Source organism: Oncorhynchus nerka, linkage group LG22 (assembly GCF_034236695.1).
Source record: "Oncorhynchus nerka isolate Pitt River linkage group LG22, Oner_Uvic_2.0, whole genome shotgun sequence".
NCBI lineage: Eukaryota > Metazoa > Chordata > Actinopteri > Salmoniformes > Salmonidae > Oncorhynchus > Oncorhynchus nerka.
The window spans coordinates 10,421,786-10,436,038 of NC_088417.1; the positions used below are offsets into that span (position 1 = coordinate 10,421,786).

General features: G+C 42.4%; 1 pseudogene; it reads right to left on the reverse strand.

Moving 5' to 3' along the window:
- Nucleotides 1–536: 536 nt before the first annotated feature.
- LOC115104481 (solute carrier family 12 member 7-like) overlaps nt 537–14,253 on the reverse strand; it is a 90,514-nt pseudogene continuing 76,797 nt past the window's right edge.

Below are 14,253 nucleotides of genomic sequence, written 5' to 3' on the forward strand. Positions count from 1 at the left end.
GTGGTCCTTCCTCCTCTGAGGAGGCTCCACTGACTGAAATGATCCAAACCATCCTCATCCATTTTTGTTCCGTTGCTAAACAACAGGGGTGTTTAATGCCAAAACTAAATTAAACTGCAATTCAGCAGTACCTCTTAGAGGTGACTAAGGTCAGAAAGAGTCACACAGAGGGCACTGCTTTAACACTACGGTCTTGTTTAACCAGATAAAAGGTCATTCAGGAGGCTATAGAAGGTGCATCTTTATAACCCTTGTTTGAATTCGGCAATTCACACCGACTGGCATGTTAGGCGTTCATGTTAATACTATAACATATGGGGTTACTAGTGTGAGCTCCCTGAGATTCCGATATGACATGCAGCATCTCCATGAGCTCTGTGATGTAATGGACTCTACAGCTCTCTCTCGCTCTCTCATTGGCTGCCCCCTGGTGGAGAGATTCTACAATGTTATACCCCCTTATGACAGATGCAATTTCATGGGATCAGTTACATGAATCAAAGGTACCTTAAAAAACAAACAATAGAGCCTTCATATCACTTATGTAAGTAGATGCATTTATTTGCCACTTCTCAATATAACAATATACTTGCATACCTATCCTGCGGTCAATTTAACATAATGAACATTTGTTTTAAGTGGTTCCAAACGTCTTCCATTTAAGAATGATGGAGGCCACTGTGTTCTTGGGCACCTTCAAAGATGTAGAATTTATTTTGGTACCGTTCCCCAGATCTGCACCTCGACACAATCCTTTCAAGAGCTCTACGGACATGTCCTTCCACTTCATAGTAAATGTCAGAGCAAAAACCTCATGGCTTGGTTTTTACTCTGACATGCACTGTCAACTGTGGTACCTTGAAATAGACAGGTGTGTGCCTTTTCAAATGTTTTTTATTGAACTCCTGTCCAATCAATTGAATTTACCACAGGTGGACTACAATCAAGTTGTAGAAACATCAAGGATGATCAATGTAAACAGGATGCATCTAAGCTCAATTTCGAGTCTCACAGCAAAGGGTCTGACTACTTATGTAAATAAGGTACATTTACATTTTTTTTTAATACATTTGCAAACATTTCTAAAAACCTGTTTTTGCTTTGTCATTATGGGGTATTGTGTGTAGATCGGTGAGGGAAAATAATAATTGAATCCATTTTAGAATAAGGCTGTAACGTAACAAAATGGGTAAAAAGTCAAGGGGTCTGAATACTTTCCGAATGCACTGTATCTCCTACACAATATACTGTATTTACCTCAACAGAATATAATGTATAGCTCAACACTACATTCAGTTGTGTCCAACAATGTAGCCCATGAATTATGTTGGAATAGGAGATAATTACCCTGCTGAAATAAATATTTTTATTCAATGACAAACCTAACAAAATGACACAGTAGGCTATACAGTTCTGACATAATTCAGCACTTTTATTTATATCTACTCAGAGGCACGGATACAATTTAAAAAGGGCTACCCCCTCCACTACGTGTGCCCACAAGTGACTTCCTACTGGAGTCTGTGACGTGTATCCACTAAGCTGGGACAGAAGCAGTACCACCACACGCGGATACACTGCTTCTCCCTCAGAATGAGCGGAGGCTCACTCCTCAATCGCTTCATATAAAAGATTGTTACCATTTACAGAGAGAGGGAAAAAAAGAAGAGAGAAAGCGATTCGAACAGGTTTATTCTCCTTTGACAACGGTATCCACGGTATTCACCTCGAGATACATTCTCTCGTCACTTGAACCAGAATGGTGGAACATATGCTGCTTACACGTCCTATACAGTTACCCAGAAGCCTTAGCTCTGTGTCCTCTAAGGTTTTTTTACACTACTAACAACGTGATATTTCATATCAGACTCAAAGATTTGATCTTTGGGGGGCTAGAAACCTTAAAATAATAAAACATGTTAAATTAACTTAAAATCATATTAGTAACATAACCCATTCTCCAACTGGCTCCTCTAAAATCCTTTCTGTGAAATCTCCACCAGAGTCCAAGCAGAGGTCTTCAAAAACTTTGTCCATGTCGTGTTTCCCATGGGTTAGGAAAAAAAACACAAACACACCTGCAAATGTCTTGACATATAACCCCTACCCCTCCTTAAAATCACAAGACTCCAGTCCTGAAAAGTCACAGAGTCCGGTATAACGTAACTGTTAAGGACAGACAGAAACTACAACTAACTAGACACAACATTGTCTAACCGATGGAGACACTAATTGAGAAATACTGTTGAAATATACAATGTTCTGGCTACAAAATACTGCACAGCTACAAACAAAAAGTTCAAACTAAAATGCGGAGGTATATATACAGGAGTTAGGGGATTGGTTCCTTCCTTTGTCCCAATAGTTTCCTATATCTGGTGTCAGTTGCCTATAGAAGTAGCCTTCATGTGCCCTAGAAATCACAGATGCCATTGCCTCCACTGTTAATATGCAGCCTACAAGGAAGTAATTTTGTAACTAGGAACCTGCATACTGCTCGTTGGTATCACTGCTCTCTTTATTAAGCTTTACGCCTCGTCCTCAAGGCCTTCGTCAGAGCTCTCTTTTATTTCCCCCTCATCTTATTCAACTGTTACCATGCACCTGCTACAAAGACAGCTCAGATGTGAGAGTGCCTTTTCAATTTTGTAACCAGAAACTCAAAAAAAAAATTTGGTGCTAATAATTTGTGTTCAAATGTGTGTAAATCGCTGTTTCCAAATCAAAATAATTAAGTGGTTATAATGCATTATAATGTATTTACAAATTAAAGTGATCTTGCCCCGCCCTAAAAGCACCTTCGTCTGTTAACGCGTGCACTGTGGCTGACATTGACAAACAGACTTTCACATCAGTCTATTTGGCACGCTTCTTCCTATACAAAGTCTAAATGATTCATCGGGGTCAGCTGACATGAAACCTAGAGAATAAGCATACAAATAATAGGAGAACAAAGCCTGACATTGAACAGTGTGATCAGCTGATTTCTATGGACCCACATCCTATGGCCCCCCACATCTGTCCTATATGATTGCTCTAAAAGACAGCATGTTTTCAGTAACCCCCCCCCCGCTCTGCATGCTCATCTCCAGAGAGAGAAAACAGTGATGGTTCAGAGCTACTTCATAATGACTCTTCCCGTCTATTCTATTCCAGTACAGAATCTTGGTTTGGTGTCCTGCGATAGACGAGTGATACTCACAAATCCCAACCCTGTGAATGTAGTGGTCACTGAATTACAAGGAAAGGGAGGAAAATACCTAGAGTCAGTTGTACAACTGAATGCATTCAACTTAAAATGTGTCTTCTGCATTTAACCCAACCCCTGTGATAGCATCCCCAGCCTAAAGACGTCTATTAGCAGAGCTAAACTATGCAGTGAACAGAAAATACTGCAGTACTGTAAATCGAAAAGACGGGAGCAAAATGCTGTGTGTTGACGATGTCCCTAATGACACCTAAAACAGACAAAACAGTGGTTCTGTCATGCCAAATAGTGTGCCCCTCTAAACCATTAGCGTCCGTTGCTATATCTATTTGGCCGGGGGAACACCATTTGGCACGATGGCTCCAACAACAACCTTTTGTTTCTGATTGAGGGTCGAAGACAATTGACCAATTCTTTTAGTTGATGATTAGGTCAGATTGAGCTGTAGTGTCAAACCAGCTCATGATTTGTCCTGTACGTTGATGCATAGATCTAAAGGGCTCTGGTAGGGGAAGCGCCTTAATGACCCCAGTTGTCCTAGACTTGTTAAGCTGTGGAACAGCACATGAATTTAAACCAGCACTCCTGAACATAGGATCTTTACAACAAAAAAGTCATTTCCATACCCTGCAACCCTTGAATACAATTTCCAATAAATCGCAACTTTGTGAATCTTTATATAAATATGCGTAATGTGGTGTACTGTGTGTAACATACAGTCAACAAGGGCTAAATACAATAGTATATAGTATGGCTATCTTCCCAATGCAACGGCTGTACTTGGGGGGCTTTGACCAATGCTACAGAGCCAATACCACAGGGTCCATTTAGGAGACCTCCCAGGCAAGGTGGACCACCTTCAGTGTCTCAGGGCTTAGTGAGATGTCTGCAAGTCACCACATCAACAGAATCTATTGCACAGCCAAATCCTTGGCCTATCCCATGCCAAAGCCCCCACCACACACACATATACCTCTTTCAGACATTGTGCTGCACTCAACAACAACGAGCGGACAATTAGCACAAGCAACATTAACAATTAATCCCTTGACAATTGAAATAAATGAATGAACCCTAGTCCAAACTGGTGGACCCATCCACTTATGAGCTAAACCTCCTCAATTGGAAGTGAGGTTGACAGAACTCCTCTGCGAGTAGATTCAGACGAATAAGAGTGTACCAGTAGGACGGAAGAGCTCCTAATGTGACCCCCACCTTTAATAATCAAGGGACAACGGAGCTCAGGAAAGCTATAGCAACAACTTGATGTGTGGGACAGATTTGAAATAAAAGTAAGCTTTGTTTTGGACTTGCCACCTCCATCCACTCTAGGATACTGCAACGATTCACCGAAGCGTGATATTCCAAGGCAAAATGTTTCTATTTGGTTCATACCGATATTAGATGGACCAGGAAATATTAATCTATTTCAGGGTTCATAGGAGATGTATTTCTGAGCTGAGAGATACCTTAGAGGCAGCCGGGTGACATCAATTTGAACCAAAATGAGGACAAACTAAATGATGATCCCCTACATAGTCCATTACACATGACTAGGGTCCATGGTACACAATTACCATGAACATACATGACAACTCAACACACACACACACACAGAGTGAGGAGAGAATAAGAAAATCTGAACAATAAACATCAACATGTGTCAAATTAAAAAGTTAAAGTGTATGAATGTTGTATCCTCCAGTCGCTAGGCGTGATAGGCAGGCCCCAGGACACCTGTGCTCTCCACGAATCAGGGCGATGCTATCACATCACACAACCCTGACTGGTCGTCCCTTCCGAGGTCAAGAAGTCCTCTGTCCAATACCATGCCCACCCCCCTCCGACAATCCCACAGCAACCCAAAGGACTATTTCTCCCTAAAATGCCATCTATTGCCGTGGCCATTTTGTGGGAATGAGCGTTTAAGAGTAGATAGTGATGACCTCGCGGCCGCCCCCGCGGACCAGGAGGACCCGGTTGAGACCCTCAAGCAGAACCTCCAGGAACTCCATGTCTGAGACGCCAAGGGTCAAGGAAGAAACCAGTTACATTACATGACACGAAATGCTATGTGGGCTAAAGCAACAGAGACTGGTTTGGCAGATGATTGGATGGCTTTTAAACATCTTCGAAATGTGGGTGTGGCTATGATCTGTAAATTGAAAGCAGACCACTACCTGAAATCTACTTCACAAAATGTAAATAATCCATCCAAATGTTGGCAAGTAGTGAAAGGTTTGGAGTGCAGAAAAGATACATAGCTGCCTAATTGTTGGTCGACACACAGATTGTAACTGAGAGAACCTCCATTCTGAAAGCCTTGAACCAGCATTTTTTAGATGCAGGCAGTTTTGAAAAGGTCAAAGGTATAATTGGTTCTCCTTTTCATCCTTCTCTGTTTCAGAAGTGTGTAATTGATTTTTAAAAAATCCCCTGTCCATGATGAACTAGACCCCTGCCTCCTACACCTAGCTGCAGACATCATTGCTTAACCTTACACTTGATGTTAAGGAAATCCCCAAGTTATGGAAATCTGCTTTTGTACTGCCTCTCCTGAAAGGTGTAGATCCTTCGCTACTTGACAACTATCGACCCATATCAACATTGTCTGTACTGTCAAAGGTACTGGAGTCCTTAGTTAGTAGGCAGCTAAAGGTCTACTTCCAGGAAAACAACATCTTAAATGGAATGCAGTCGGCTTTTAGTTCCGGCCGCAGCACTGTTTCAGCAACATTGAAGGTTTTAAATGACAGCCACTGTGCTCTTGATAGGACGTTACATTGTGTGTCTGTTTTTATTGATTGTCAAAGGCTTTTGACACTGTGGACCATGCTGTGTTAGTATAAAGGTTAAAATGTTGTGGAATTACTGGTCATGCTCTAGATTGGTTTATAAATTACCTATCAAATTGTACACAATGTGTATAATGAGTCCATAGAGGTGTGCTCAGGTGTTCCGCAAGGTTCTATTTTGGGCCCACTGTTGTTCATTTTGTACATCAACAACATTTGGGGATCTTGTTGAAACAGAGGATGTTAATTTTTATGTAGATGATAGTGTTCTTTATTCAAGTGGTAGTAGTTTATCTTTAGCTTTTGAAAATGCCCAAAGAGCATTTAACATACAACAGAATCTGTATGATTTAAAACTGGTTCTAAATTCAGGTAAAACAAAATGCAATGTTATTTTCAAATGCCAGGCATGTTACAAATCATGTATGTCATTGCTACATTGGCTGGACATACTATAGAGCAAGATAAAAGTGTACAAATATTTGGGTGTGTGGGTTGATGATAAGCTGAGCTTCACAGTGCATGTAGAGAACTTGATAAGGGAGCTCAAGCTGAAAATAGGATTTTATTACCGGCATTGTTTTTCTTTTGATGTCAGGAAGGAGCTGGTATGATGTACATTACTGTCGGTTTTAGATTGTGGTGATGGTATATATATATATGCAGGCCGCAGCCACTACCCTGAGAGCACTTGATTCAGTGTATCATGCAGCCCTCAGGTTCAATACAAATCAGAAACGTCTAACACATCATTGTGATTTCTACAGCGCTGTTGGCTGGTCGTCATTGACCTTGCGTAGGCTTAAACACTGGTATACACTGGTTTACAAGGCCATATTGTAGGCTTAAACACTGGTATACACTGATTTATTAGGCCATATTGGGTCAAATGCCATTTTATCTCTGTTCTTTTTTAGTCAGTTCAGTAAATCAATATCATTACGGTCCCATTCTGATTTGCTTCTAACAGAACCAAGAATTAGAACAGGTCATGGTAGAAATAGTTTTAGTTACTTAGCATCGTGGTCCTGGAATTCTCTCCTGAACATTTTAAAATGTGATGATCTAGTTTCGTTGGTAGAGTTTAAACACTTGATTGATGTATATATATATATCATAGAAGAGTGTAATTGTTTTTAGGCCAGCTGTTTTTAGTCCAGATGTTTGCGTTTTTAATATAATATGTCATTGTTGTACTGTATGTGTGTTTATAGTTGTGTTTAATGTTGTGTTAGTGTATGTAAGTTGTTTTGTCTGAAACGTTGTTCCCCTTGCTGCTATTGGACCAGGTCTCTCTATTATCTCAATGGAAAAGTCCTGATAAATAAAGGTCTCAAAAATGAGAAAATTTAAAAATGACCAGGTCACGTATAAATAATATGTATTCAAATATTTTATTTCACATTTAACCAGGTTAAAAACCTTTATTTAACCAGGTAGAAACATTTAAAAATGACACACCTTTATTTAACCAGGTGGCTAGTTGAGAACACCTATTTAACCAGGTAGGCTAGTTGAGAACACCTTTATTTAACCAGGTAGGCTAGTTGAGAACACCTTTATTTAACCAGGTAGGCTAGTTGAGAACACCTTTATTTAACCAGGTAGGCTATTGAGAACACCTTATTTAACCAGGTAGTATTCAAAACCAGGTATTTTATTTTTAACCAGGTAGGCTAGTTGAGGACACCTTTATTTAACCAGGTAGGCTAGTTGAGGACACCTTTATTTAACCAGGTAGGCTAGTTGAGGACAAGTTCTCATTTACAGATAAAGCATAGCAGTTCCACACGTACAGTTCGGGATACAACTCAACTATTAACGACTAAACAACCTCTGCAAAGAGACCATCCTCAACCTTGTCAGATCGCCGATGACGATTGTTAGAGGAAATTATGGTTGAAATGACTAATTATGTATACATTCCAATCAGAACTGACTAGTCCAAATGCTATAATGTACTGTACATATGAATTTTCTCTCTTGCTCCCATTCCCAATTGTATATAATGTAGTCAGGAGTTTAGTAACAATGAAGGTCTGTTCCTTAGTTCATTCAGTTGTACAAATCTCCAGGTGGCAGGAACGGCCGATCTCCAGACTGTCTAGAATGCTGATTTATACTGACTGACCTTGACTTCGTGCTGATAACGTGAAGGCTCGAGAGCTAGAGAGCCCCTCTACTGGTGAAATAGATAGAACGTTTAGAAAACGCTGACGTCATTTTCAGTTTATAACCTGTGGAAATATGTGTATGTGGCAGTACTCTCTTGAATTAAACGCTGTTACCTTGGCTTTTAAGACTGGTCTCGATCTACTTCATGCATAATTAATGAACTTACAAATCATTAATGAATTAGAAAGAGTGCGAATTTGGTTTTGGCTATAAAACATATAGGAATTTAGAAATTCCTCCAACAACGATGCATTTAAAGTTAACTTCGGGTAAACATGTCCAACTAAGCAATGCACAATTCTACTGACATAAATAGTGAAAGTTGAATCAAACTGACATTTGTCTTTAAAAAAGGATACAGTTCTCGTCACCCCCTCTGTTCTTGGGCGGCCCCGGCATGTTGAGCAGGACCAGGTGGGCTCCTTGTGACCTGTTCACCACCACCTCATTCAGCTTGACCGCAGTGTGCATCCGGCGTACGTTGGACTGGTTCCTATACCACACAACGGTGACAGTGAAGAGAGCAGGCTGAACACACCTCAACCCTGAACTTCGACCCTGACTTTTCCAATATTGACATTGAATCCTCACTAGAAATACAATGCTCAGCTCCAACGTTGACCAATGATCCTCCGTGTATGTCATCAATGTATAAAACACGGTCTAAAATTAGGACTCAACCAACAACAGCTAATCTAAAAATCTGTCATTGTTCTCACTTGACACTAAATATTGGTAAGAAAATGCGATTTGTCAAAATCAAAGCATTCAGTGATGATTGATAAAACACTTCTTGATAATATTGAGCAAATAGTGTTGTATTGTGAGATTGGTAGCCTTTAACACAAAGAGATGAGAACACGAAGCAGGACACGAAGCAGGACCGCTGGGTGGCTATGATAGCGAAGCCTTAGGCGTTATCATTACACTCTGAATTAGAGATCAGGATGGTAATCGAAGCAGCGTCATACTTCACATAGCAGCCGTGGCAGGAGGGGTCTGGTGTACTGACTAACACAATGGGTAAGCCTGTGGGTATGAAATATTCCAAATTCTGATTGGTTGACAGCCATGGTATCAGACCGTATACCACGGGTATGACAAAACATGTATTTTTACTGCTCTAATTACGTTGGTAACCAGTTTATAATGGCAATACGGCACCTCAGGGGTTTGTGATATATGGTCAATATACCACGGCTAAGGGCTGTGTCCAGGCACTCTGCGATGCATCGTGACTAAGAATAGCCCTGAGCCTTGGTATATTGGGCATATACCACACCTTGGAACTTATTGCTTCAGTATAATACTGTGTTGTATACACAGCACTCCAGTATGCAACTTGTTCTTTAATTGACCAGTTCAATATGATATTGGGTGATATATTGAAAAGCCCTTCTTGAGTTAGAGCGAACAGCAAAGTAAATCAAATAAAATGCAGAGCATGATATGAATGGCTTGAAGCTGAATAAACACATCACTAATACAACGAGGCACTTCCAAAAACCTGCTGTTTTCCATCCAGTTGACAGTGTAAGGACAATATCAGACTGATTGTAATTACCAATTGAAATGGATTTTGATCCCCTAATAGCCTTTGGATCTGGTCTCTATACTAGACAACAAGGCATTAACAGTATTGTTTGCTATGACTAAGGTCTATGTATGGAAAGCGCAATTTTTGGTTGCACCTGCTACATAACATGATGCAATCACATGCAAATTAACTCTAGGGAGGTCCTTCCAGGTTAACTCTAGGGAGGTCCTTCCAGGTTAACTCTAGGGAGGTCCTTCCAGGTTAACTCTAGGGAGGTCCTTCCAGGTTAACTCTAGGGAGGTCCTTCCAGGTTAACTCTAGGAGGTCCTTCCAGGTTAACTCTAGGGAGGTCCTTCCAGGTTAACTCTAGGGAGGTCCTTCCAGGTTAACTCTAGGGAGGTCCTTCCAGGTTAACTCTAGGGAGGTCCTTCCAGGTTAACTCTAGGGAGGTCCTTCCAGGTTAACTCTAGGGAGGTCCTTCCAGGTTAACTCTAGGGAGGTCCTTCCAGGTTAACTCTAGGGAGGTCCTTCCAGGTTAACTCTAGGGAGGTCCTTCCAGGTTAACTCTAGGGAGGTCCTTCCAGGTTAACTCTAGGGAGGTCCTTCCAGGTTAACTCTAGGGAGGTCCTTCCAGTTTACGAGACAAATGTTGGGAGGAATGGGATATGGCTGGGAGGTAAACAAGATGAAAGACACAGAAATTGACTAATGTTACAGAGCAACAGGCATACACATGCACACAGCCTATGGCAAAATGAAATGTGACTTACAGACTCTCCCACTCTCTAGAAGGAGGAAAACGAGACAAAACAACAAACAGGCTTAGACACTTTGCAGAAACCCCTGGTGTATCTACTGTAGCACAGCTAAACAGACACCCCTTATTTATCTACTGTAGCACAGTTAAACACAGACACCCCTGGTGTGTCTACTGTAGCACAGTTAAACACAGACACCCCTGGTGTATCTACTGTAGCACAGCTAAACACAGACACCCCTGGTGTATCTACTGTAGCACAGCTAAACACAGACACCCCTGGTGTATCTACTGTAGCACAGTTAAACACAGACACCCCTGGTGTATCTACTGTAGCACAGCTAAACACAGACACCCCTGGTGTATCTACTGTAGCACAGTTAAACACAGACACCCCTGGTGTGTCTACTGTAGCACAGCTAAACAGACACCCCTGGTGTATCTACTGTAGCACAGCTAAACAGACACCCCTGGTGTATCTACTGTAGCACAGCTAAACAGACACCCCTGGTGTATCTACTGTAGCACAGCTAAACAGACACCCCTTATTTATCTACTGTAGCACAGCTAAACCAGACACCCCTGGTGTATCTACTGTAGCACAGCTAAACCAGACACCCCTGGTGTATCTACTGTAGCACAGCTAAACAGACACCCCTGGTGTATCTACTGTAGCACAGCTAAACAGACACCCCTGGTGTATCTACTGTAGCACAGCTAAACCAGACACCCCTGGTGTATCTACTGTAGCACAGCTAAACAGACACCCCTTATTTATCTACTGTAGCACAGCTAAACAGACACCCCTGGTGTATCTACTGTAGCACAGCTAAACAGACACCCCTTATTTATCTACTGTAGCACAGTTAAACAGACACCCCTGGTGTATCTACTGTAGCACAGCTAAACAGACACCCCTTATTTATCTACTGTAGCACAGTTAAACAGACACCCCTTATTTATCTACTGTAGCACAGCTAAACCAGACACCCCTGGTGTATCTACTGTAGCACAGCTAAACAGACACCCCTGGTGTATCTACTGTAGCACAGCTAAACACAGACACCCCTGGTGTATCTACTGTAGCACAGCTAAACACAGTGCTTCCCTAATTTTAGCGGGATGGTTCCAGACAGATGTTTTCACAGCTCAAATGTACTGTAGTCAAGAGGTGGGGAAAACTATCGGACAAAGTAACTCTCTCTTTTAAATGTATGTTCTCCATTATTAGCCTCTGTGGGTCAGGTCCAGTATAGTGTCGTAGTAATGTTGGGGCTTGTTTGATTTTAGGCTGTGTATTCAACTAGACGTTCTATCTGCCCTTTGAGATGGTGGGTTCAGAGAGACAAAGACATGATGGTCATTAGTCCAAACGGTGCATGTGATGCTCTGCGTGGTGGAGCCATGCATTGGATGTGTCCACACACCGTTACACAGTCAACATGCCAACGCAGCCTGAACACACCATGCAGAACGTGTAACCATTTTAAAAAAGGGGTTCTACAGATGGTCCTAACAGTACAACAGAGATACTTGCTGAAGAGTCATTGGCTACTGCATTTTGGATCTGGAAGGATGAAGGATAAGAGGTTCATAGTGGTTGACTTACGGCTTCATGTTGAAGAGGTCGCGCACACCCATGTTGACCTCGGAGCGGTTGCGGTTGCGCTCGGAGAGGAACTTATCCTTGGTCCACGTCATGTGGACTCGGTCAGGGCCGGTGTCGGGCTTGTCATTGAGCGCGGCATGGGACGCCGTGTTTCTGTCGTGGATCAGCTGGGCCTGAAGGAGACGGAAGTGATGAGAGACAGAGACACACCGACAGACAGACGGAGGCAGAGAGACAGAGACAGACCGAGAGAGAGAGAGACAGACTCACCGAGAGACAGAGACACACCTAGAGACAGAGACATACAGTGGGGAGAACAAGTATTTGATACACTGACGATTTTGCAGGTTTCCCTACTTACAAAGCATGTAGAGGTCTGTAATTTGTATCATAGGTACACTTCAACTGTGAGAGATGGAATCTAAAACAAAAATCCAGAAAATCACATTGTATGATTTTTAAGGAATTAATTTGCATTTTATTGCATGGCATAAGTATTTGATCACCTACCAACCAGTAAGAATTCCGGCTCTCACAGACCTGTTAGTTTTTCTTTAAGAAGCCCTCCTGTTCTCCACTCATTACCTGTATTAACTGCACATGTTTGAACTCGTTACCTGTATAAAAGACACGTGTCCACATACTCAATCAAACAGACTCCAACCTCTCCACAATGGCCAAGACCAGAGAGGACTTCAGGGATAAAATTGTAGACCTGCACAAGGCTGGGATGGGCTACAGGACAATAGGCAAGCAGCTTGGTGAGAAGGCAACAACTATTGGCACAATTATTAGAAAATGGAAGAAGTTCAAGATGACGGTCAATCACCCTCAGTCTGGGGCTCCATGCAAGATCTCACCTCGTGGGGCATCAATGATCATGAGGAAGGTGAGGGATCAGCCCAGAACTACACGGCAGGACTTGGTCAATGATCTGAAGAGAGCTGGGACTACAGTCTCAAAGAAAACCATTAGTAACACACTCCGCCGTCATGGATTAAAATCCTGCAGCGCACGCAAGGTCCCCCTGCTCAAGCCAGCGCATGTCCAGGCCCGTCTGAAGTTTGCCAATGACCATCTGGATGATCCAGAGGAGGAATGGGAAAAGGTCATGTGGTTTGATGAGACAAAAAAAGAGAGATTTTTGGTCTAAACTCCACTCGCCGTGTTTGGAGGAAGAAGAAGGATGAGTACAACCCCAAGAACACCATCCCAACCGTGAAGCATGGAGGTGGAAACATCATTCTTTGGGGATGCTTTTCTGCAAAGGGGACAGGACGACTGCACCGTATTGAGGGGAGGATGGATGGGGCCATGTATCGCGAGATCTTGGCCAACAACCTCCTTCCCTCAGTACGATCATTGAAGATGGGTCATGGCTGGGTCTTCCAGCATGACAACGATCTGAAACACACAGCCAGGGCAACTAAGGAGTGGCTCCTTAAGAAGCATCTCAAGGTCCTGGAGTGGCCTAGCCAGTCTCCAGACCTGAACCCAATAGACAATCTTTGGAGGGAGCTGAAAGTCCGTATTGCCCAGCGACAGCCCCGAAACCTGAAGGATCTGGAGGTCTGTATGGAGGAGTGGGCCAAAATCCCTGCTGCAGTGTGTGCAAACCTGGTCAAGAACTACAGGAAACGTATGATCTCTGTAATTGCAAACAAATGTTTCTGTACCAAATATTAAGTTCTGCTTTTCTGATGTATCAAATACAAATATGTATCAAATATGAGAGAGAGACAGAGAGAGAGTGAACAAAAGACAAAGACAGTGACAGAGAGACAGAGAGAGAGAGACGGAAGAAGAGCGAAATATTTCCAGAGTGGGAGAGACTAAACTATAGAGTTCCACAAACCTGGTAGTCAGAAAGACACCACTCATGCAGTCAGCTCACATAGCAAAAACACATGTTACTTCACAATAAACATGAATGACATGGAAAGTACACAGGGTTACAGTCATACCCAAATCTATGATGTGCAAAGTGTTCTTTACACAGGCCACTAGCCCTTTGGTAAGGAGTGAGAGAACATGCTAGTTGGAGCTATGACACTGAGACAGAGTGAAGATCCACGGGGAATGAACCAGGTGGAGGGGGGAGTGAAGATCCACAGGGGAATGAACCAGGTGGAGGGGGGCAAACCAAAGAAGGATGACACCACGGTGCACTTG